This window comes from Solanum lycopersicum, chromosome 5 (genome assembly GCF_036512215.1).
Source record: "Solanum lycopersicum chromosome 5, SLM_r2.1".
NCBI lineage: Eukaryota > Viridiplantae > Streptophyta > Magnoliopsida > Solanales > Solanaceae > Solanum > Solanum lycopersicum.
In genome coordinates this window covers 24,296,994-24,322,001 of record NC_090804.1, presented here as the reverse complement: position 1 = coordinate 24,322,001, position 25,008 = coordinate 24,296,994, and the positions used below count along the sequence as shown (strand labels likewise).

General features: G+C 35.7%; 1 pseudogene; it reads right to left on the bottom strand.

Annotated features, from left to right (window-relative positions):
• Nucleotides 1–1,247: 1,247 nt before the first annotated feature.
• LOC138348708 (uncharacterized) lies at nt 1,248–8,727 on the bottom strand (annotated as a pseudogene).
• Between the last annotated feature and the right edge of the window lie 16,281 nt (nt 8,728–25,008).

Genomic DNA, 25,008 nt, shown 5'->3' with positions numbered 1-25,008 from the left:
GGTCTTTATGATATTATGATTATGAGTTGACATCATGTTTTAAATTCTTTTTCTTCGTATTGCACTTGTTTTAAGCCTCCATATAATTAAATAAATTCAGTTAAGTATTCATGAGTTGACAAGAGCCAAGGTAAGTGTTTCTTTCAGAATCTCTTTCAAGCCTATGTTGTTTTAGCATTCCAACTTGCATCCTCGTATATTCAATGTACTGATGCCAGTTGACCTGCATCGTATTATGATGCAGATGCAGGTAACTAGGATTGACATTCTGGGGCATCATTGATCCAGTCAGCAGTTCAGAGTCTGTTGGGAGCCTCCTTGCATTCCGGAGGATCCATTTCCTTGTTTTCTATTTTAGTTCATTAGGATGTTGTAAGGTTTGTCCCAACATCCGTATCAATTGTTTCTAGAGGCTTCATAAACAGTTAGATATTAGTCCTTTGAGTCTTTTCATTATCATTTATTATGTACTAAGACTTGATTTGTTATTTTGTCTAAGTTAAATGTTTTATATTTAAAACTTTCTAAGTTATCTTTTAAACAGTTGACTAAGTGGATTTTAATCCTTGTATTAGTGCTTTAAGTCTTCCGCTGCATATATAAGCCAGGACAAGGATCCTCTTGGGACCACCAATGGTCTTCGAGTGCCAGTCCCTCCTAGGGTTTAGGCTCGGAGCGTGACATCATAAATGGATATTTATATTATATCTTGCAGTAAAAGTCAAGCTTGCAACTAAATATAAATTGGTCAAATGGGGTATAATTTATCTCAAGGATGCCCTTTTGTCAGTAGGCAAATGAGGAACTTGATCACATCTTTTTCAATGTGCATATGCAACAGAGGTATGAAACAACATACTTAACTTGCAAGGGATCCGAAGAAGAGCATGAACTGGACAACTGAAATACTCTAGGGAAACAAATTCATGAAAGGAAAGAGTAGTACAACTCTTGTATATAGAATGGAAATGGCTAATACAGTATATAAATTATGGATGAAACGTAATAGTAGGATCTTCTAACAGAAGCAACAATAGATCAATAATTAAACATATCGTCTTGGAGATTCATGGGAGAGGAAATAGACATCCTAAAGGGGAAACTAGATTATGTGATTTGAATAATTTCTCTTAGTACATATTTTGATTGGTATGATTGGTACGCTTAGGAAGGTTGGATCGTATGTCCACACCTGCTTGCTTTTCTGATTTGTAATGACTACTTGGTAGTGATAGTGATAAGTATTATCATTTTATAATTTTTGCTATGACAAGATTTCGTTTATCTTGTGCTAAAGTTGAAAATCTGCAAAAAAAATAATATAAAAAACAAATAACAGATATGAATCAATATAATGAACAAGTTATTAAATTTTAAACAAATATTATGGAAACAAACCCCTGACAATTACTTTGAAGTAATTTTGGTGTTGCTTCTCTACTTTAAGGATCTTCCAAACATTAAAATCTCACCTTTCGAATTCAACAACATGAATTCGAAAAAGAATATATAAATTAGCATCTGAATTCAAGAATTTATAAAAATTTAAGGACAAAAACTACATATAAAAAAAAGAGAAATTAAAAATAATTGAGAGAACGATTTGTAATTAATGATTTTCTTTATCAGTAGTGTATATATAAAGCATTTAAATTTTTTAACCGTTTTTAATTAGTTGAATAATATAATTTAAAAAAAATGAGACAAAATTATGGTTTATTAAAATTTTAAATTTAATAATTTTAAAATTTCAGACTATGTATCCGTGTTTCTAGGGTAGTGGAGACATGGGGATAAACTTAAAGGGGAGGTGCTAAAATGTACCTCCGTGTTTCATATTAATTTAATTCAAGTAAATGAAACACACTATTTTGTTAGTGTATTTTCTTAAATGAATAATTTTATGGCAAAATGGTCTAATGAACCTTTATACTTGTACGTGTTTGTATTATGGACCCTTCTATTTGACCCTTTATCAATTGAACCCTTACACTCAATCAAAAGAAGATTTTAAAACCCTCTTATCATGTGTGTAGTTCACTCGCCCTAAAAAAATGATAAATCATATCCACATCACCTAAATTAATGACATGTCATAATTATCTTTATTAACTATATTTTTAAACTATTAACCAAAATTATATAATAAAATATGAAATAATAAAATTTTAATTTATTCTTTAAAAATAAAGTTTGAAACTCCATACTTTATTAGACCATTTCCAACTTCAAAACGTCAAAATCCAGAGCCTTCACCGTCATCTTCCTCTCAGTTGTCGTTAAATAAATGATATATCAAATCAACCATCAACAAGCTTAATAAGATAACCAGACCACAACCTTAATACGTCTACTCTTGAGCTAGATGGATAGGATTGGATTTGAGATTCACTCTCTCGGGTTGAACCTATATTAAGGTAAGGCTCTAGCCTAGGTCATTGGATTTCCGAGGGGCATTTTGGGGAGAGAGGGCCGAAATTGGGCTCTTGAAGTGAAGTCTTGCTCCACCCGAATTTGAACCTAGGTGGAAACAATGAATTAAATTGTTTTTAATTTAAGTTGGTAAATTAATGTAATAAATTTAAATTTATTATTTATTATCTGATTTAAAATAAATTTAACTCAGATTTTTAATAATTAAATAAAACCTTAATTGACTAAGTCCTAAACTAGACTCCTAAGCCCAAAAAAACTTTTCTCTCCCACGCTCATCTCTCTCTCATGTCTCTACCACTCTCACTCACGTTTTTCTCTACCAAATAATGTACAAAAACAGTAGGTAAACCAAAATTCTTCACACTTGAAGAAATTACAACGAAAATTATAAACAAAAAACTAATCAAACACGTTGGGCAAATAGAGGGCTTTTCCGTCAAGTTGGTGTTAAAGCTCTTGGATTTGGACGTGTGTTTGGAGGGGTTCTTTGGGCATAAAGTCGAGGTTTGAATGTCAAAAAGGTATGGGTTCTTGATATGCTCAAACTTACTTCTCAAATAAGAAGTAAAGCGGTCGTGTCAAGTAAATAACCCAACTAATGAGGTTGGGATCGTTCCCATGAGGAAAATAGTTTAGACTTAACTTCAATCTATAATTACTATTGTTCAGTCAAATATTTCCTTGGAAAGCAAAATGATAAAAGGGGGGTTTTCTATTTCTAAATAAATGAAAATAACTAGCGAAATTAAAGGAGACAACTAATAGCTTCAAATGTTGGAGTTTAATCAATTAATCAAAGTAACTAGGGTTTACGTATTCCCCACAGGTTCATAACTTGATAATTCTAACTATAACAATTCTTTCCTAGTATCTTCCATGCAAAGTGATAAGTTATGTATTTCTAAATCCTTGGTCCGGCATCTAGAAAATTTCACTAACTTGAACCGCACACCCTCCTTAGTTTCCAACTCAACTGCTCCATGAGGGAATAGTTGGGTAACCAAGTAAGGACCAGTGCATTTGGACTTTAGCTTGCCCGGAAACAAGCGCAACCTAGAATTGAATAAAAGCACCAAATCCCCAACCATAAAATCTCGTTATTCAATTTTTTGGTCATGGTACTTCTTCATCTTTTCTTTGTAGAGGGATGATCTTTCATAAGCTTTCAAGCGAAATTCATCGAGTTTATTCAACCCAGTTAACCGTTGTTCTGCAGCTTCGCTCCAATCCATTTTCAACTTCTTCATAGCCCACATGGATTTATGCTCTAACTCAACCGGGAGATAACAAGCTTTCCCATATACAAGTTGGTATGGGGACATACCTATGGGAGTCTTATATGTTGTCCGGTAGGCCCAAAGAGTATCATCAAGCCTCCTTGACCAATCCGTTCTACTAGTGTTCACTGTTTTTGACAATATCTGTTTGATCTCCCGATTCGACACTTTAACTTGCCCACTAGTTTGAGGGTGGTAAGGAGTGGCCACATTATGGTGAACCCCATATTTCTCCAATAACCCCTTGAATAATCGGTTGCAGAAGTGGGAGCCCCCATCACTAATAATTGCCCTTGGGGTGCCAAAACGAGAGAATATATTCTTTTTTAAGAATGCAGTGACACTCTTCCTTTCATTGTTTGCGAGGGCGATAGCTTCCACCCATTTAGATACATAATCAACCGCTACTAGAATGTACTGCATTCCATGAGAACTCACAAAAGGGCCCATAAAGTCAATACCCCAAACATCAAATAACTCAATCACTAGAATGGGGTTTAGAGGGAGCTCTTGCTTTTTTGAAATGTCGCCATCTCGCTGGCATCGATCACATGCTTTAGAAAACTCATGAGCATCTTGATGAAGAGTTGTCCAATAGTAACCACATTGTAATATCTTATGAGCAGTTCGGATACCGCTGTGATGTCCACCAACGGGTGAGAATGGCATGCTTCTAACACACTCAACATCTCACATTCTGGCACACAACGCCGAATAAGCCCGTCGGCACAACTCCTATATAAGTATGGTTCATCCTAAAAGAACTTTTTCACATCGTACATGAACTTTTTTCTTTGATCAAAGGACAAGTCTGATGGAACAATCTCACTAGTCAGATAGTTCGCAAAATCTGCGAACCATGGAATCAAGTCTTGTGAAGTAGCCAATACATGCTCATCGGGAAAAGTATCATCAATATCAGTCTTATCCCCTAAATCTCTCATAGCTTCATCCTCTAGACGGGACAAGTGATCATCACCTTGATTTTCAGTTCCTTTTCTATCCATCACTTCAAAGTCAAATTCTTGTAGCAGTAATACCCAATGAATCAACCTAGGTTTCGCATCCTTCTTTGCTATCAAATATCTCAATGCTGAATGGTCAGTTTGCACTATAACTCTAGTACCTAGCAAATAGGAACGAAATTTTTCAAAAGCAAAGACTACTGGAAGGATTTATTGCTTAGTCACTATGTAGTTCTTCTAAGCTTCATTTAGGGCTTTACTAGCATAGTAAATGGGGTGAAGGATTTTGTTCTTTCTTTGTCCCAATACTACACCAAGAGCAACCCCACTAGCATCGCACATCACCTCAAATGGACTGTTCTAATCCGGAGAAATAATGATAGGTGCAGATACCAAATTTTCTTTTAGCTCGCCAAATGCTTTAAGACAAGATTCATCAAAACAAAATTTACAATTTTTCTATAGCAGTTTGCACAATGGATGTGCTATCTTTGAAAAGTCTTTGATGAATCTCCGGTAAAAACCTGCATGCCCAAGAAAGATTCTCACACCTTTCACAGAGATAGGTAGGGGAAGTCTCTCTATTACCTCGACTTTAGCTCGATCAACCTCTATGCCCTTTTCTGAAATGCGATGACCCAAAACAATACCTTCTTTCACCATGAAATGACATTTTTCCAATTTTAGTACTAAATTGCAGTCTTCACATCTCTTAAGGACCTCAGATAAATTGTTCAAACACTGATCGAATGAATCACCAACCATAGAAAAATCATCCATAAAAACATCTATAGCATCTTCCACCATGTCGGAAAATATCGACATCATACATCTCTGAAATGTGGCGGGTGCATTGCACAACCCAAACGGCATTCTTTTGAATGCAAAGGTCCCATATGGACAAGTATAAGTGGTTTTCTCTTGATATTTCAGTGCAATATAAATCTGATTATACCCCGAATATCCATCAAGAAAACAGTACCCCCCTTTTCCGGCAAGTCTATCCAACATCTGATCCATGAAGGGCATAGGATAGTGGTCTTTTTCAGTCCATGCATTTAATTTGCGGTAATCCATACACACCCTCCATCCAGTAACCGGTCTCATTGGAATAAGTTCATTTTTATCAATGGGGACCACAGTCATTCCCACTTTCTTAGGTTCACAATGAACAGGGCATACCCAACTACTATCGGCGATCGAATAGATTACTCCGGCATCCAACCACTTAATGATTTCCTTCTTCACGAACTCTTTCGTAGGTGGATTTAAGCGTCTCTGGTGCTCAATACTTGTCTTATGATCAGGCATGAGTTGGATTTTATGAGAGCAAATACCAGGAGGGATCCCAATAATGTCCGCAATAGTCCACCCAATAGCTCTTTTGAACCTTTTTAGCACTTACACCAAACTCTCAACTTGTTGTTCATTCAGGTCTGATGCAATGATTACTGGCAAAGTGTCACCATTTCCTAAGAATTCATACCTGAGATGAGGTGGGAAAGCTTTTAGTTCTAACTTTGGAGCCTCCTCTGTAGATGGTTTTGCGGGTGGGGACTCGCGATTCTTCATATCTAACTCATGTTTATTTGGTTTAAACCGAACATCACCTCGATCAAGATCCGCGATTAATGACTCATACTCTTCAATGCAATCTCTATCAAAATTCATTATCACTGCCGCTAATGCTTCTACACCTAGACGTTGTTCTATTTGTGTCTCAGATGTCTCACCAATGTTGTAGGATATAACAAATACCAATTGAGCTCACCACTGTGTCTCATGGACCTACAAATGTTAAAGGTCACTTCCTCATTGTTCAACCAAAATTTCATCTGCCCCTTTTCCATATCTACTAAGGCTCTTCACGTAGAAAAGAATGGCCTCTCGAGAATAATGGGTACTTAAAAATCGACTTCACAATCAAGAATAACAAAATCTACCAAAAATATGAACGACTCCACTTTTACCAGCACATCGTGGAGTATCCCTATAGGTCTTTTCACTATTCGATCAGCCATCATTAAACGCATCGCAGTGGGATTTGGATCACCCAAACCCAAAATCTTGTAAATCGAGAGGGGCATGAGATTTATGCTTGCCCCCAGATCACATAATGCTTTCGCAAAATGTAATAGCCCGATTGTACAAGCCATAGTGAACACACCCGGATCTTCTTTCTTTTGTACCAGAGATCTTGTAGCAATAGCACTAAAATGCTGCATTCTATCATCATCCTCAAAAGTGACCGATCTTTTCTTTGTAACCAAATCTTTCATAAACTTGGTGTAACCGGGCATTTGTTCTAAAGCTTCTACCAAAGGGACATTGATAGAAAGTTGCTTCAACATTGTTATAAAGCGCCGATATTTACCATCCTCCGTATTTTTCACTAATCTTTGAGGAAATGGGGGGGGCCTAGGCATGGGAGTTACCTTTTTAGGCACTTCAGCATCTTTTCCAGTGTTATCTTCTACTTTACCATTAACCTCTACCACTTTATTAATATCTTTTGTCACCTTTTTCTCATTAGACAGCATAGGTGGGTCAATGGTTTGCTTACCACTGCGAGTAGTGATTGCAATACAATGTCCATCATTTTTTGAATTTTGGACAGTGTTGTTAGGAAGAGTGCCCGGTTGGCGTGTGTTCACATTCGCAGATAATTGGGCAAATTGTAACTCAAGTTGCTTAATCGATATTGCATGTGTATCAACTTTTTGCCCAATACCCGCTAAATCATTCCTCAACTCTTTATTGTGCTCATCACTAGCATCGAACCTCCTAATCATTTTATGCAACATATCCTCAACTTGCGCCATACTACCTCCACCATCCCTAGGAGTAATTTCATTTTTTTAAGGAGGAACATAGGGCCCATTTCTATCATTTCTATTACCATAGTTACCCCTGTTGAAGTTGTTGTCGCGGTTGTAGTTTCCATCTCGTACATAATGACCCTCACAGTTATAGGTATCATACTTCCGACCTTGGTTCCTTTGACCTTGGAGCCAATTCTCATGATTAGAGCCTCGGGCACTCGATCGGAAACCCCCTGTCTGCTCATTTACCGCATAGAAATCCTCCTCATAACGGCACTCATCATTTTGTGGCGGTGGTTTTGACAAGTATTTGACTGCATTTATCTTTTCTACACCCCAATTACATGTCTTAGTACCAACCCAAGATCAGTTCTCATCTGATCCATTTCTTCACGAATCTCATATGTGGCTAGGTTGTGAGTGGACTGCACTGCGAATGTATTTCTCCCGGTGTCTGATTTCCTAGTACTCCAAGCTTTATTATTCCGGGAGATTTTCTCTAATTTTTCAGCAATCTCAGCATAAGGACACTCCCCATAAGATCCACCTGCTATAGTGTCCAACACTGCTTTATTATTATCATCTGGTCCTCGATAGAAGTATTCCTTCAGTGACTCATCATCTATGCGGTGATTCGGGACGCTTCTAAAAAACGAGGTGAATCTATACCAAGAACTACTAATTGACTCTCCTGGTAGTGCCACAAAGTTGTTCACTCTGTCTTTGTGGTTTAGTTTCTTGGAGACCGGGTAGTAGCGTGCTAAGAAAATGTTCCTTAGTTGGTTCCAAGTGAAAATTGAGTTATAAGGGAGCTCGGTGAACCAAATAGCAGCCTCTCCCGTCAGTGAGAGAGGAAAGACTCTTAGCCCTATTACATCCAAGTCCAAGTCAGGCCTCCCTACACAACTTTTACACACTGCCCTTACCTTAGCTATATGGGCATGTGGATCCTGAGAAGGAAGACCTGAAAACAAACCTCTGGCAGTTAGCATTTGCATCAGGTTACCACAAAGGTGTGGCCTGGTGGTAAAGGGGGCAAAAAAAGTGGACCATAGAAGTCTGCTATATTGTCATAGCCTCTGTAGTATTCTTGGGACCGTGGAACAGGATTATGTCCCCTCTGTTGGTTTTCACCCGAGCATTTGGTAACAACTGACCATGAATATCAACCGGAGTTGGGATGTTCTGGTTTGGATCATCATCATTAATACCCAAGTTTCGATTCATGTTGCATAGTGTACGCTCTAATTCATGATCATAGGAAACAAGGGTTCTCTTCCTCTCCGTGTATTTGGCATAAAAGGAAGATAGCTTTGCAAGAATAAAAAAAATAAACAAAGTAAAATTAAGAAAATATCGACTAAACTATAGTAATAAGTTTAAGTTAATCTAAAAGCCACTTTCCCCGACAGCGGCGTCAAAATTTGATACACTCAAACTTACTTCTAAAATAAGAAGTAAAGCGGTCATATCAAGTAAAGAACCCAACTAATGAGGTTGGGATCGTTCCCACGAGGAAAATAGTTCAAACTTAACTTCAATCTATTATTACTATTATTTAGTCAATTATTTCCTTAGAAAACATAGACAATAAAAGTTTTTTTTTATTTCTAAATAAACGAAAATAACTAGCGAAATTAAATGAGACAACTAACAGCTTCAAATGTTAGAGTTTGATCAATTAATCAAAGTAACTAGGGTTTACGTGTTCCCCACAGGATCATAACTTGATAATTCTAACTATAACAATTCTTTCCTAGTATCTCGCATGCAAAGTGATAAGTTATGTATTTCTAAATCCTTGGTTCGGCATCTAGAAAATTCCACTCCGCACCTTGGTCCGGCTACGTGTGTTGCTATACTAACCCTTACCTTTACCTCATATTAAGTATTGTATTTGATATTTGACTAAGTTATTGTCTTGTACCAATTAATACTAGCCTATTAGATATATATATATATAATCACAAGTACATAAGTAGACTCTAAGTCTCGTTTGCCAACTTAAGATGCAACTCAATAGAATAGGATAGGGACATGACCCTTAACAACATAAAATATGATCTAACTATTACATAAACTTAAATAACATCTTGACATAGGCAACCCTTGAATCATAATGGTTCATTTACTTGAACATGGAAGATGTATCCAAGTCCTTTACTTAGGAGACATCCTCTAGCTATCACCACCTACACTTTGTGTAAAAAGACGAAGAAGAATGGTATTAGTACAAGAATGCACTAAGTATGGCAACCATGCAAAAACATGCATTTAAAGAGGACATTTCATTTGAAATCATGCAACATGTATTTTTAGTAAACTTCATGAACATTGGCACATATACTCACAATATAGTTCACATACATCATACAGACATGGATACTACTCATAATAGCACATAATGTCATTTATCATACTTTGAGGCATATTCCATAAATATAATGCATTACTTCTCTTTATACAGTGTATCACCTTGAGGTCAAATTACAATAGTCTATCATAGATATACTTCATAAACATAACCATATATATTCACAAGGCATAAGCATCTCATATACATAAGCTTCACATGATGACTATCACCTAAGACAACTCCTAAGCCACACTAGTGTCATGTATAGGTAGGAATCCATAATACTACTTGCACCAAATGTACCTAAGAAGTTTACCGTATACTAGGCATATCATATTCAAAAAGTCTTAACACTTTCATTTATAACTATACATAAGGCACATACTTCATAGCATCATATAAAGACTTTTTACTTTACTACAACCTTAGTCATAACTCATTTAGTTCATACCATAAGTAAACCACCCTCATAACCCCTTTACAAGCTTACTTGTGCAATGTACATATGGAGTCTCATACCCCCACATATACTAAATAAAACCATTTAGAAGCCATAAGTCTAATTCACGCACATACATTATTCATGTCTTAATCATAGAAAAGTCACTTAACAATGCATTCATACAATTCATACGTACATAAAATAAGTCTTACTTTTGTACAAGCACTAATCTTGTCGTTTCTTGGAGTTCACTAGTGCAATGCATGGGTAGGGTCCATAGTCCTACCTATACTAAGTAATCTCCTTAAGGAGTTATGATTAGATCCCTTAATCTTATCTAAGTTCATTTCTTACTTTGGGAGATTTAGTCATAACCGAAATAGACCATATAAGCTAAATAGATTCCGGTGTTCTCCTCCCATACCAAAAAAAGAGGTTTAACACTTGCCTAAGGTGTAACCAATGATACATAGCTATCTAGGTGGTATGCACAATCTATAACCTATGGGGGCACGTAGTTATGGAACATGGAGATTGCTTCCAGAAACCTTGACTTGGTAGATGTGAAGGATTCCATCTCATGAGACAACACTATGTTGGGAACCCAGACTTGCTAAACATGAAGGTTCTCTTATGGGAAGCCAGACTTACTAAATGTGAAGCCTCCACTCTCATTTGTCATGTTCACTCGGTGCTAGGCTCTGACACTCATTTTAGATATATTTAAGCATTTCATGCTTTATTTTACAAAGAAGGATTTAGGAGCTTGCTCCTTCTATATCATATTTCTCAAATGATTCTAATATGAGAATGTCCTTTCATCATAGACCTTACTTTATGTGAGAATGTCCTATCACATATTCATACAGTCATACATCATGTGTATGTGAATACAATGTGAGATCTACCTTCACATAGACACCTCTAATCACACATGTTCATAACTTCATTAATCATATACTTCACATTTATATAAATAGGTAATGATGCATAGGAGAACTATCCTTTACTTGGTTATCATAAATCTATCTATTTATATCCATGCATGAAGTTGTGTACATTGGTCAACATGATCACATAATGGCTATAACATAACCTTGAGGAAGCCACCCTCTAAAGATCACAACACATGTACAACATTCCTCAAGAATCAAGACATACACATATATAAAATACTATGGACTATAGACTACACACACTCACATTATATCATAGGAGACAAGAACATATTCATCATTAGAATAGAAGACTCTTAGCATACTTTGATCACACATTCATATAAGGTTCATATAGGTAGGGGTCATGCTACAGGGTATTCATCATCATTAGCCATCTTAGACCACACCTAACCCTAACATGATCATCACATATACACAACATCATCCACACACCTAGATCATGCAACTAGTGTGGACGACTATTCATATACTTCACATAACATCAATTCACTTAGAATAAGATATGAGAATCAAGGCTAAATCCTTCAACTTCCTGAACATGAGATCATATAATTCCTTCAAGTCCATGATCATAACACATAAATATGTACAAAAATGTAAATACCGCCACCATAAGTGGACTATACTAATCATCACAATTCAATATACATTCTAAGCTACCAAAAAAATAATAGGTCAACTTAACAAATATCCTAGCTAATGATCATCTTGATAAATTCTCCACAATTCATAATCAATTGATATAGATAAGTCTCGGGTTAATCAATATACTATAATCTAATAATAACAATTGAATCATAATCTAATCATGACACAAGACCCATAACATATCATAATTTGAGAGGATAAAAAGATCATGGGTTATTCATGGAATTGGATTGAAAATAATTCTAAAACCATAGATTAATCACATATTCAACATTTGAATGATTTTGAAATCACTTTAACAGTGAACCCATGGCAAGATTGAAAGATAGGATTTTGACTTAGAATCATGTTTGAAAAAGCTTTGAAAGGATTCCATAGATGAATGGTTATCTAGGGATGAAACATTACCATAACTTTTACATTATATAGCCCACGAAATTTTAAGAAAAAAGCTCCAGGAATCACCTCCATAGCTTATTCTTGAGCTTGGTCTCCAATAGGGGTTTTGGGGTTTTGGGAGAGTTTGTTTTTGAGAGGGAAAGTCTAATTTGAAGAATGAAGTATAATTGGGGTTAATGCCTTATATACTAACTTAAAAATACCTAAAAACACTTAAACTAACCGTTGATAGTCAAATTAGGAAGCAGGGTGAATTTCCCATTCACCTTTAAGTGGACATCACACATCAAGAAATTGCAGGCTTCCCATCGATGGTGCATTCGATGGATCATCGTTGGAATGACGGTGTCATACTGAACAATCGTCATCTGGGACTGAGGATACAATTAGGGGGCTTAATCTCACATGGCTAAGTCTTAAGCTACGCCCCCATTGACAGGGTGTAGACAGGAGTACGAGGCGTCGTTCTTTGGCATAGATTGACACTGCCAAGGCAGTGTCTAGGTAGCCTTTGGGTCCTCCTCAAGGACCCTTCGAGTGGTCCTTGAGGAGTCGTGCTCGGATGTTTCGAACCTTAATACATCCATTAATAAGTTAGGATCCTCCCTATCTATTTAGACCCCATACAACACTTAAAATATACTAAGGCACATTAGAACACACTAGCACGTCTAAGGTCTAACTTTCGAACGTCTCACACATTCTTGGACATTTGACCTCTAAACCACTTCAAATTAAGTATACACACTGTAAGTCACTTAGTTAACATGTTATTAAGCTTTTTAGGCACAAGTAAGGCTCTATAAACCTAAACTCATCTTAGGGGTCTTGATAGATTTGGTGAAGGATGTCCAAGATAAGGTGAAGAGTATTCAAGCTAAGCTTCTAGCATCCCAGAGCAGACAAAATAAGTGTGTGGATCATAAGGTAAAACACATGGCATTTCAAACCGATGAGAATGTTATTCTTAAGGTGTCACCTAAGAGAGGGGTCATGAGATTTATCAAGAAAGTTAAGTTAAGTCCCCGATACATCGATCCTCTTGAGGTTATTGATTATGTAAGTTCAATGACATATAGATTGTATTTACCTCCTAATCTATCGGGTGTTCATCTGCTATTTCATGTATCCATGTTGAAGAGGTATCATGGTGATGGAGATTATGTCATTAAGTGAGACTCAATTGTATTAGACAAAGACCTCCAATATGAGGAAGAACCGATTGCAATTCATCATCGTGATGTGCATATGTTGAGGAACAAGTTATTAAGTCAGTGAAAGTCTAATTGAAGAATCCTCTAGTTGTGAAAGATCTTTGTGTGTCGTTGGTTAGAGTTGTGTTGTGAAATGAGGGTCTTAGAATTATTAAAATAGCTCACAATTTCAAGCAAACCGTTTTACCTCTGGGTTTTGTCATTTCAGTGGGATCGTTGTAGCGAGATGAGGGCCGATATGGCAGACCAGCCGCAACTTAAAGTCGTAAATAAACCCCTAAATGACTTTATTATGCGCCTTTTGATTTTTAGAGATAAATAACAAACCCCATGTGACTCTTGATAGTTTTTCACCATTCATGAGGCTAAAGGTAAGTTTTTAAATCCCCGAATCCGTTTTTCAATTGGTAGAACGTAATAGATTGGATAATTATAAATGGGGGAGGGTTTTGAATTGGAACCATGGTGGGAAAAGACCTAATTTGGATAATTGGGATCATGGGTTTGATTTAAGGTTTATAAAATTGTTAGTAATCCAGGTAATTATTGATTTTATTTCCCATATTATATTGATTGTTTGTAGACCAAGAACAAGCAGAACGAATTCGAAAAGGAAAGTATCAATTTTCTTAGGGGTTCAATCTTGTTGCGAGGTAGGTGATGGTTGTGATTATATGATTGTGTGATGTATGTTTGTTCTTGCCTCATTATGATACATGTATGTATATGAATATTTCACTATTGATCAAAATTGTTGTATATGATATAAATGAATGATGAATGTCATGAATCATGACTTAACTTTATAAACTTGAGAAAAATACTTGTGGTTGTGATTATGGTGTGTTGAATAGATCGGTTTCCACGTTCCATCATAACCAATTGGCATCGATTGCCACCTTTCAGCATGAATATAGGATCGATTGACATGTCCCGGCGTAAATATTGGATCGAATACCACGTTTCGGTATGCTAAAAGTTTGGGTTTGGGTTCCATGACAGGACCAATGATGTAATATAATTGTGTATCTTGAGAAATGTGAAATTGTACCTTGACTATAAATATTATTAATATTGTATATGTTCGATATATACATGTGGTTACATTATGATATTGTCTTAAGTATATTGCACTTAGTTGGATAGCCGCGTGATCTTACCACTACATTGTGGATGTGTACTGATACTGCACTTGCTTTTATTTTGTTGAGTTCAACGCATCTTCAGGAGGCTTTTGGTAAACCTCATCTAGAGGATTAATGATCTTGTTTGAATTTGAGGGTGAGATTTTTATTCTTGACTGCCATGAGTCTCCTTTCGTCTATGTTTACATTTCATACTTAGACTTTTCTAGTAGTTAATTAGTTCAGTAGTTTGGTGTTGCATCCATTTATGTTTATACTTGTTGAACTTTAGATATTTTGGTACATTGTCTTTCAGGTTCTAGGTGAATTGTTAGTTTACTTGTTAGACTTCTGTTGGAGTATATGGGAACTTAATTTCTTTCCTTCACATTTAACTTGATTTTGTAACTTAAATGCCTTAGTATTTTGATTTGAGTTGGTTAGCTAATTAGTATTAACAATTTTCCATTGGAGGGTTAGTGTAGGTGTCAATCACGATAGTCTGGGTCATGACACGAACGAAATTAGAATTGCAATATGTGAACTTTTAGCATCTCATTTGTGACTAGCGGTTGTCGAATGAGTCCCTTATGATGAACATTAAACTGTAGCTAGAAAATGTGGAGAATTGTTTGATATTGGTACAATGTCTTGTGTGATGAGATTACTTTGAAGATTGTGTGTGATGGCACCTAGAATTTTCCTTGTTGGTCTAGTTGATTGAATGATGCAAACACTTGAAATGATATAAGCAAGAAATTTGACGAGGTAGTTGTAACTACCGGGTTCCCTCATTATTGAAAAGCCAACAGGAAAAGAATTGGGGCTAGAAAACTTTTTGGTAGTAACTTGGAATTCCTTGCCTAGTCCAGATTTAGACGAAATCTCAGTTAGTGAGGTCTAGGGAAATCTAGTAAGGACTGATAAATCTAAATATGAATTTTATTACATGAATGGATAGCTAAGACGATAAGGAAACTGTACAACTTTATGAAATTGAATTTGGGCGAGTAGAACTCCAAAAATGATCTTTCCGTAAATGAGTAACATTTTGTCTCTGTGCAAGCCGCCAGAGCAAGATTGGGTCTGCTGTAGCGGGACAGACGCGACTTAAAGTCATAAATAAACCCCCAAAACCTTATTATTCTCTACTTTTTGACTTTTAGAGCTAAGGAACGAACCTAGGGGTTTTCTTGATGGTTTTCCACCATTCTTGAAGCTAAAAGTAAGATTTTAACTCCCCGAATCCATTTTTCAATCCGTAGAGCCTATAATTTTTTTGGTTTATTATCGATGGAGAAAGGTTTTGATTTAAAAATTATGGTGAAAAAAGCCCTAATCTGGGTATAAGGGACCAAAGGTTTGGTCTAGGGTTATTGAGTTTGTTATAATCAGGATAATTCGACATTAGTTTGTTGATTCTTGCGTATATTAATTTTTTGTAGACCTTGAACAAGCAGAAAGAATCCGGAAAGGGGAGATTCAAGGGCCTTCGGTGATTCAAGTTTGGGTTAAAGGTAGGTGATTGTTGTGATTTCATATATGTGATATATGTTTGTTTTGCTTCATTATGATGCATGTATGTATGTGAATGTTGCATTATTGATCACAATAATTGTAAATGAGCATGAACGAATAAATATATGTCATGAATCACTTCTTTTTATATGATTGTGAATATACAATGTTATTGTGATTGTGATTGTGATGTGTTGAATGGATCGCATTGCTACGTTCCAACATAAATAACTTGGATTGAATTGTCATGCTTCGACATAAATATTGGATAAAATTTCCATGTTTCGGTATAAACATGGGATCGGGTACCATGTTTCGGTGCACTAGCAGTTTGGGTTTGGGTTCCACGAGAGGACCATTGAATTGCGTTCCATGAGAGGACCATTGACTTGTTATATATTGACTTATTGTTATGAACATGAACATGGACTATGACTTATGACTTCTTAAAGAGTTTTACTTATTGTGAGTGAGGTATGTGACTTCATTCATGTATTGCACAAGTGGACTTTAAGAGTGGTTGTGGTGTAGTTCTCTTATGATATTGTATATGTTCAATGTATGCATGTTTATAATGTTGCTTTGAATTCTATATGCTTCACTTAATGGATAGTCACACAAGCCTACTAGTATATGATGGTTGTGTACTGATATTGCACTTGCTCTTATTTTTGTTGAGTACAGGGATAGACCTTAGTTATGTGATTAGTGAGCATGACTAGATTGAAAGGTGATCCAGTTCTTTCAATATTCCAGGGATCTCTCTTGTTTGAATCCACTCGCTTCGGACTTAAATTATTTGTTTAAGGTAGTTGTTTAGTTTCGGGGTTGTATCCCTTGTTCTTAGACTTTCCATTAGTAGAGTTTTGGTACATTGACTTTCAAGTTCTAGGGGTATTTCCGCATTTTTTATTAGTTTTTAGATTTTTGTCAAACCATTAGAGTTTATGGGGACTCTATATTTATTATATTATCATTTAAACCTATTTCTGAATCTGTAAGTGCCTAGTTTTTTGTTAAATTACTTAGTTGGGCTGTAATAATGGTTCTCCCACCGGAGGATTAGTGTAGGTGTTACTCACACGGTCTGTTCATGACATGAACCAACTTGAAAATATACCTTTTTTGTGGCCAACCTTGTGAGATGTGTGAACCTTGGTTGGCACATTTTGAGCCTTACCCTTTTCTTAGAAGAAATTTGAGAAATTGTGACCTCTCTTTGTCCATTCACCCATAACTTTCATGAAGTATTGTTTGTTTGAAGAGTCAACTTAGGCCAAAAGCCTATGTTGCAGGTGTGGTGAAAAGAGAAAGGAAAGTCAAGAAGTGTGAGAAATCCTCATTTGTGTGATTGATTTGAAAAGATGGAACCCATCCATATAAAAAATTGAAAAAAAAAGAAATGAAAAGACCGAAAAAGTTAATGAAATAAAGTCACGAAAATTGCAAAAGAAACGGGGTATCCGGTGGTTCATATGAAATTAAATAATGGGGTGGATTATGAGCATGTTTGAAATGATTAAGAAAAAGGAGTAAAGTGATGTTCAAACCATACTTCGTGAAGGTCGAAGCCACTAATCCTAAATGACCATAACTTTACACTCACCCCCGTTACAAGACGTAAAAGACATTTGTGATCTTGAGTGAGCTAAAACGAATGTTGATAGAAAAATAAGGGCAAACCTATGGATGAAGTCATGCATGTTTTCATCGTGAGTGTAGGAGTTGTATGTGATTCAAGGCTTTAAATTGTTTAGCTTTTTTGTGTGAATATAGAATCATCTTTGTTGTGAGGGCCTTTGAGTACCTTTGTTGAGCTTGAACTTGCATTTAAAGAAAGTATTGTGAAGTTGAGTATCTTTGATAATGGTGAGTCACAATTTGAATCTTTGAGTGCACAATTGCTCATTGTTTAAGTAATTTGAACCTTGTTTTGTGAATTTATGTCGTGTGTTATACAACACTATTTGTATACATCCTCATTGAACTATTGATCTTGAATTTTAGTTGAGGACAAGCAAAAGTTTAAGTTGGGGTTGTTGATAAGTCTGAGATTTGGACTCATTTAGGGCTTTGTTTTGATAGTTTTAGTCTCCACAAATGTCTAATTTATGCTATTAAAGCCTTGATTTTCAAGTATGTGGATTACGGAGAAAAGAATTGACACTCGTAGGCAAAAAGGAACAAAACAAGCTAAAAAGTGAAGAAAGGTGAGCTTGGTGATCGCCTAGACCACTCGGCAAGTCGTTGAGTGGCTCTTCAGTCATCCTAAAGTTCCAATGTGCCAGCCTTGAGGGAAGAAACCGAGTCAGCGAGAAAATACGTAGTCAGTGAATCGTTGATCAGTTCCGTGATGTTAAGATCGATCGAGGAAGCTGAGAACAAATGCATAATAGCGATAAAAGAGGGTAAACGGCGGTACGCTGAACAACTCGATGACCCCGACTTACCTCTCCTAATGCCTTTCGTCTCTAATTTTTAGAAAACTATAAATTGGATTTTAAATGTAATTATGAGGAGTTCTCTCCCAGATATTACAGTTACCATTCTATACTAAGTATTCTCTTGATTTTTGAGTTTGAATTGTATAATTTTGGAGTATTTGGAAAATGGGTCTTTGAATTTCATTGTTCAAAATCATTGTAAAGGCTTGGAGACTCCTACCCAGATCATGGCTAATACATTTGATAATCGTTTATCTATTTCTATGATGTGTGGTTGAAACCCCAATTTTTGGGGTGTGATCATGTATTTATTTGTCTAATTATCGTATGAGTATTGTTGTTTGATGATGAAATTGTTGTTTTAATGTGGATTTAATCATAAGTTGAGTTTAATTTATGAATTGTAGTTGCAAATGCATTTCTAATTTTGAGTTCTTAGATTGCTTGAGAAATAGGTTTTGGAACCAAAGCTTTTGATTAATGATTTAAGGGTATTGGGTTAATATGAGTTCCTCGAGAGAGAGTGAATCTTAAATTCAATCCTATCCATCTAGCTCGAGAGAGTGGATGTATTCAGGTTGTGGGCTAAATATCTTGTTAAGCTTGTTGATGTTCGAAGCAAATCACTTGAGCCATAATAGTAGTTCAAAGGGGTGGGCTAAACACCGAAAAACCAAAACACCAAACTGAACAAAAAAGTTTTGGTATTTTGGTTTTCGGTTTGGTATCAGTGTACGTTTTTGTATTTTTGGTATTTTGGTTAAATTTTTTATACTTAATTTTTTGTTTTTCGGTATTTCGGTTTAAACTAAAATGTATTACATTATAATATATATTTATATTATATTAATTATTTATGTTAAATATTTTTTTTAAACAGAAAAAAACTAAAAAGTAAAAGACGACTTTATATTTTTTTAACTTTTATACTTTTACTTTATACTTTATAGAAACCCCCACACCTAGTGACCTAGACGACTAGACCTAGACACCCTAATCCCCTATCGAAAAGAGTGAAGAAAGACCAAAATATGAAAATGATTCATCTTCAGTCTTCATTATTCCATAGTTCCATTAGACCATTCTTCCTTTCAAGTTTTTCTTATTTCATTTTTTTCCGTTTTTCATCAATTTTCCAGCCATTTTCCGGCGAACAGCACAGCTGCACAGGCGGCAACGAACTTTCGAGCAGGTAGCGAGCGGCAACAACCAATCTACATCAGGTTTGTTTTTCTTCTTTCATTTTTTTAAGTTAATAAGTTTCAAATGAATTTCTTCTTTCATTTATTTTTCTTTCTGATTTTTGCTTTTGTTACTACTTAGTGTGTGAATTTATTGAAATAAATTTTTTATATATAGATGGCTGAACAAAATCAATTAATATGGGTGTGGCTGATCAAAGTCGGATAAGTATGGCTGATTCTACGGATAATACACCTATTAATAGCAATGATGCGTCAATTGGCACAGAAAGAACAAAAAAAGAAATGGATCCTAGATCTCCTATTTGGAAATACTTTGAAAAGATTCTTGAAAATGGTGTATTAGTTAAAGCAAAGTGTACATTGTAAACAATATTATGCTGCCAATACAACTAGAAATGGAACAAGTGGTCTAAAAAAACATTTGACTTATCGGTGTAAAGTGTATAACCCCCCGACTGTTGCACCTGGTATTCAAAAATTGTTAAATAATTCAAAGTAACAGTTTAGAGACTTGGAAATTTGAGCAAGAGGTATGTAGAAGAGTTTTAGTTGAGATGATAATTTTGGATGAACTACCTTTTAGTTTTGTTGAAAAAGAAGGTTTTAAGAAGTTTATTAGTAAAGTCCAACATTTGTTTCATATTCCTTCTCGTAGAACCATAACAAGGGATTGTTATGAAGTTTATGGTGAATTGAGAATAAATTTTGAAGCAATCTTTAAGAGAGATACAACCAACAATTTGTCTCACAACAAACACACGGACTTTGGTGCAAAGACTCAATTATATGTGTTTGACTGCTTACTTTATTGATAGGGATTGGGTTCTTTATAAAATAATATTGAATTTTTTTCCTATCACTAGTCATAAAGGTGAGAATTTGATTGAGTATATTAGTAATTGTTTACTTGATTGGAAGTTGGACAATATCTTTACTGTTACGGTTGATAATGCCTCTTCAAATGATGTGCTGGTTTAAGAGTTGTCAAAAAAATAATATGTGGGGAACTAATATGATGGAAGGTAAGAATCTTCATGTAAATGTATGACTTATATACTTAATCTAATTGTGCTAGATGGTTTGAAAGGAATTGGTCCTTCTATCAAACGGGTGAGATAAATGGTGAAATATGTTAGATCATCTACTTTAAGGACAAGAAACTTCTTGAAATGTGTTGAAATGCAAAAGATAGAATGTGATAAGATGTTGTCTTTAGATGTGCCTACTAGGTGGAATTCCACCTATTTTATGTTGGACACAACAGAAAAGTTTGAGAAGTCTTTTGAGAGGTTTGATCTTTATTATGGTAATTTTTATTCTTTTCTTGCTACTGATGTTTGTGAAGATGGAAGTATTACAGGTTCAATTCAATATGAAGATTGGGCTAATGTGAGGAATGTCACAAAGTTTCTTGAAAAAATTTATGAGCTCACTTTGAAAGTTTCAGGCTCACTGTATTTTGCTTGTAATGTTCATTTTGAGGATATATGTGAATTTCATGCTTATTTAAAATTATATGTCACGAGCCGAATTCTAGAATACGAATCGCAATCGACGTCGTTGACCTCTCAGAGGTCGCAGACAAGCCTCTTCTTGCATTCGTCACATTCATACAATTAATTTAATGGGAAATTTAAAAAAAATTCTTTATAGTTGAAGTATACATAGATTTAATATAAACATGTATTTGTCAGGAGGTTTATTGCTCATATATCTACCATCAAGTTATAGAAACATACAACTTGAAAGAAATAGGATACCATGTCATAAGTAATACTTGCCAAAACGGCACTATTACAAGCTTCTAAATAAAATAGGAAAGAAACACTAGTGGAACATACTCCATAGTTCAAACCTACTACTACGCAAGAAATGTAAAGGCAGGAATCCTCGGATGCATGAGGACCTACCAAGTCCGGATGAAATCTCTGAGTCCGAACAACTGCAATTATACCTTCAGTGTCCACCTAAGCCTTCACCTAAAATTGTAATATTGTATGGAATTAGTACACACTTGTACTAAGTATGGGTATATGCAGCAACACATAACGGTAATGTATGAACAAAAAAAGCTCTTCCTAATCAACATGCTTCCTTAGGAGGTCAAGTCTCTTGACTTGCCTAATTCGTCATAGAAAGGTCATACCATGAATATGTCACACATCATACACATATAGGTTGACATAACATACATTATATGTTTCATATATTATACATTTCATATCCACGAGACCTTGGAATCATGGACGTAGCATTAAGACATCTAAAGTGAGGGCCCAACATATGGGACCTCAACCCGAGGGCCTCCTTTAGCAAACAAAGAATCTGCTTCATTCATTCGTTCGTACTCCATATTATTCATTCCATTCATTCATAGGCTGATGTAAACACCAACTATACCTAGGATTAATTTTACGACTCTCATTGGGATCATGAAGTGTAATGACAAAGAATGACCTAATGTCATTACTTGAATCTGGTTTCACCTCTTGATTGTCTTGCACAAACACCTTCGGTATTGTTCATTTCATTATCTTTAATACTTTGAGGAACTTCAACCTTAACCGACATAGATCATGTCAGCATCATGAAATTCGGTGTCTCCCCCACATCGAAAAGAGGTGGAGTCACTGGCCAAAGTGTAACCAAAAACATGCTAGCTTTAGGGGTTCGAACCAAGCTAGTCCCTTTGTTGGAAACATAGTTCAAAGACGACTTAGGGAGACCCATACCCACCTTGGTGGACAGTCTCATCTCATGAGATTTATGTGAACCTCCGCCCTTCCCGAAAGAATGCATCACCACTCATAGCTAGCCTATCGGTGCTTAGTTTTAAGTTCCTAATTACATTCAACTCATACATCATCGAAGCTTGCTTCTTATCATGAGGTAGTCATAGCTCATTAGATTATTTCTCATCTCTTCTTTACGTATTAATTGTGAATTGTCCTTACACATACATATAGAATGTGATTGAGACTTGTCTCTTAATATTCAACACTCTCTTAGGTGAGTACTTTTAGTGACCTTTACTTACGCTTGGTTGAGACTTGTCTCACCATTCATCTTAGCCTCTAATCATGTTGTCACCATTTTCATTAGCATCATAGTTTAACATAATTACTCACCTCATCACGTGAATGTTCATTTCTTCATCTTGCCCTTAACTTACATCATATGTCATGCTCATGGCCTTTAGTGTACTTTACACTCATGGTAGTACCTCTTTTGGGTAACTCATATCTAGTTAAGTGTTTCATGATCATCTAAGTGTATATTGTGCAAGACTTATGCATCTTGTACATTCGGCCAAGGGGACCCAAGTTCGATCCCTAGTGGCTGCATTTTATTTCATATATGTAAGACTTATGAGCCTCACAATTTCGGTCAAGAGAACTCGTGTTCGAATCCCTTAGGCAGCATTTTATTTTTAATTATTTAGAGTATTAGGTATCTTCATATAATCGGCCAAGATAATCCGGGATCGAATCCCAGTGGCCTCAATTTTATTATTTTATTTTGGTGTGAGATTTATGTGTCTCACACCCTTGGCCGAGTATCCGGGTTCCAATCCCCTTTCTCACACTATTTTTTTTCTTTTGATTTAAGGCTTCTTCTCTTAGTGTTAGGACCTTAAGGTCTCGAGTTCCACCCTCATGGCAGCATCTATTTCTCTTCATTTTTACTAGTGATTAGCCGAAACTATATTCAATTAGCATATGCCTTTAATTCATTTTCTTGCATTTAGACTAGGTGTTTAGCTTATAGTTTTACATATACTTTTAACCAATTCGTTAAGGACTTTACTTTCATTTTCTTGTTCATGAAAAACACGATTTCTTTTTGCATTTTGAACACACAACATTACATAAACACATAATTCACAATTTTTTCAAGTAAACTATAACAATACAATTACAGAAAAACAGCATGCTTTGTGCACATATGACATTCAATATCCGGACGTACATAACAAATCATAAACAGTCCGAGAACACACATTGCACACAATCACAATCATTCCTAAAATCATCTACCGGAAGTCATACCAACACATGTATCAATCGTTCATAGTATCTAATAACAGGGACATGCAATGGGGACAACCTTAGTTTTTATATTGGAATTGAACTGAGCCTTAGGGGACTCTAGGGAAAGGGACCAAGAGAGAAGAAAACCCATAGCGTTTACAGCCTTGACAACCATCAACAACCACACATCCTAACCCACACACAAATCTTTCTTCCGAGCTTTTATTCTTATTCCCAAGTGAGGTTCTTTGCGTTATTTCTTAAAACACTTAGGCGTACGAATTTTTCTTTTTATTTTTTGATGGATGCGTCCGAGAATTCCTTAGAACAATAAGTTTACTTTTGTTTTCTATTTTTGAATTGTAAGGTAAATCTGAAATTTTTTTAGGAGTATATAAAGAATTAAGAGTGTACATGAAGTACACTCCTAGTGGGAGTCATGCGCCCCCTTTTGTGGGAATTGTTGTTGACTTATTCAACACAATTTAAATGCTAAAAATCAGATTATAATCCATATACTAAGTTATTATAATGCCCCTCCTTATTTTGTCTAATTTAAATCATTTAATTTGTGCCCTCTAATGCATCCAACTCGGCTCAAACCCGAGTGTGGAGATCCGGTCAAACTCGAATTTGACCACCGATATTTGACCCAGTTTGACTAATTAAAAACCTTATTTAATTATTTATCATCCTAGGATAATTACTATACTACCCCTAGCCCAAAAATTACCTGTATACCCATGAAACCCTTAAAACCTAGGACTAACCCTCTAAGTCCGATTAAGACTCATCTGGGTGAATCCTAGTATTCGGGTACCCAACATGGATGGAACCAACCCTGCCTAGCTCAACTAACTCACCAAGTTGGTTGGCTTGGCTGGGGCATAGGTCCAGGGGTCTGGTTACACGCACATCAAGCCATGTGAACCCAGTCTAACCTAGGCATTCTAGGTACGTTTAGGCCTTACTTAGCATAGTCGTTTTCGGGTTGTCACATTATGTATGGTAAGTGATGATCTTTATTTTAGTAAATTGGCTTCGGCAATGAAAGAAAAGTTCATGAAATATTGGGGTACTCCTAAAAAATGAACAAAATGATTTTTATTGCTTCTGTTTTGGATCCTCGCAATAAATTTATGTATGTTAGTTTTGTTCTTAGAGAATT